Genomic DNA, 2,566 nt, shown 5'->3' with positions numbered 1-2,566 from the left:
TTTTTTAATGAAAATAAAGCATCGTAAATTACACCAATTAAAAAAAAAAAAATTTTATTTTTACAGGAACATTACGAAAAAAGACCCTAAAGTCCGTATTAATTAATTCGGTACTCCTGCAGTATTTTACCCACCGATTTCACGATCTTAGCCGAGCGTTGATCGACATCCGTCGGAAAACGCCGGAACATGGCGAGCGGTACGATACTCTATCAGCCAATCAGGGCGCTTCAAACGAACGCGCAGCAGACGAATAATTTTCATTGAAATTACACACATAGCGTTTCATTTCAGTTATTTTATTGTTCAAAGTAAAAATACACAGCCTTTCATTTCAGCTATTTAATTTAGCGATATCAAATCGCGGAAGGCTACCCGGTTGGGAAAGGAGCTTCTTTCCACATCCTCTGAAAACCCTTTGCTCCCTACTTTGCCTCTACAGTCAGTAGAAAATCTTCCAGTCGGAACTAAAGATAAACAGTAATTGTTGTCCCCCCCCCCTACAAACATTACTGAAAAAAAAAAAAAAACATTGTTGTTACTGTTTAATAACGTTTTGTTAAAAACAAACAAAAAAAAAACATTGAAGTGTTTATTACTGTTGCTTACCCCCCCCCCCAAAAAAAAAAAAGCTATCGGAAAACAAAATGAACCAAAAAAAAAAAAAAAAAAAAAAAAAAAAAAAAAAAAATATTCAACAAAATAAATTTATTTTACTTTAAAAAAAAACTTACAGTAAGTGTTTGTGATTTATTTTATCCAAATTTTTTGTATTAATTTTATCCATTTTGTTGTGTGTGTGTAATATCTTTTCCTTGTACTGTTGTTGCTATTCACATACTTTTAGCGTTCTTGCACCGTAGCTCCGAATTCTCGGCTTTCGTCGGCGTTAACGCCGAAAGCGTTCGTCAACGCTCGGCTAAGATCGTGAAATCGGTGGGTAAAATACTGCAGGAGTACCATGAATTCGATATAACTTGAAGAAAAATTAATTTCTCAAACTACCAATTATATATGTATCCAGCTCATCTATGTATTTTTTTTTTATTACATTTTCACTCCAAACAAGGCATATTGCCACTTTGATGGAGGGGGCTACTATCAGAGACCTAAGTTCATCAAGATGTCTGTTCACATTACACTTGAACTTCTGCATGTCAGTACAGTTGGGGGAGCAGGAAACCGGAAGAGAATTCCAAAGTCCTGCCGTTCTGGGGAAGCTATTTGAGTAAAAAGCTTTCTTACATCTAGGGATCTCAACTGTGTCGGGGTGGGACTTTGCTGCTTGTCGGAGGTATTTTTGTCAAGGGGGTACAAGTGCTTGTAGTTCGTCAGAGCATTCATACTTGTAAAACAGGCAGAGAGATACATTTCGTTGGTGGGACGGGCTGAAGTTTAGATGACAATTCAGGACCTATTAAGTTGGCAGCTCTCTACAAACAGTAAAAACGTCGTCATTTAAAAAGAAAATGCTATTTAAAAAAAGAAAAGAAAAAGTCGATAAAAGTGATTAAAAGTGAGATATTATTAATAAATGTGTAGTAATGTATTTTATTTCAATATTCATAAACAGTAAAACAAAGTCGATAAAAATTCATGATCGTTTAATTACTATGGCAACTAAGGGAGAAGTCAGTGTTTTTTTTTTATGGTGTTCGGCAGGGAACTCTAATCGCGACCAGTACCGTGTTTACTTTGGATGTAAATGATGAGCTAAATACTCCATTTTAAATTTAAACAGTATTTTAGTAAATACTATTTACTTAGTTAAAAAAAAAAAAGAAAAAAAAAGGTAATTTTGTATTTACGGCGGTCCAGAAGGAGCCTCCCACCCTCTTGCTTTTTTATCTTTTTCTTTTCAATTTTTTTTTAGTTTACCGGATTATAAAAAAAAAAGTAAATATTTGTACAGGGGTGCCCAGTTTCTAATGCAACGTTTTAGTATAAATCGTCCGATCACCCATTTTTCACGTTTCCAGGCAAAATTTCGCGAATTTAGCTGTTTTTAAGCAGTTTAACCTTTTTTGGAGATTATTTTTAAAAATATAAATTCAAAAAGATGGCTAACCTGCTTTCTAAAAAGCAGAAATTCGCGAAATTTGGCCTAAAAACGTCGAATGGTTCTAAAATGTGGGATCAATTTACTAGAACGTTGCATTAGAAATTGAACACCCTTACAAATATTTTTTTTTTATAATTTGGTAGTCCATTCGATAATCCGCTGAAAAAAAAAAAAAAAAAAGACGAAAATAAAATAGCGGGGGGGGGGGGGTGAAGCTTCTTCAGATCCGCCGTATTTACCTATACTAAAATCATTTTTCACCAGTGTTACAAAGGCATTAATTTAGGCACCGCCAAAACTGGGGGGGCAGGTCAGTACTTTTTGACGGACCGTCTTTTTAAAAATCTACCAAAAATCAGGTAATTATCCGATCAATACGAAATTTTCAGCGATTATTAGGAGAAGAATGAACTTTATAACAGTGTACTTATTTTTCATAAACGATATTTATATATATATATTTTTTTGCTTACAAAACCCCCCCTTGTTTTGAAGTGGGAACAA

The sequence above is a fragment of the Euprymna scolopes genome, chromosome 7 (genome assembly GCF_053919585.1).
Source record: "Euprymna scolopes isolate OS-2025 chromosome 7, ASM5391958v1, whole genome shotgun sequence".
NCBI classification, from domain to species: domain Eukaryota; kingdom Metazoa; phylum Mollusca; class Cephalopoda; order Sepiida; family Sepiolidae; genus Euprymna; species Euprymna scolopes.
The sequence above is the reverse complement of the archived record's forward strand: the minus strand, read 5'-3'. Positions refer to the sequence as shown.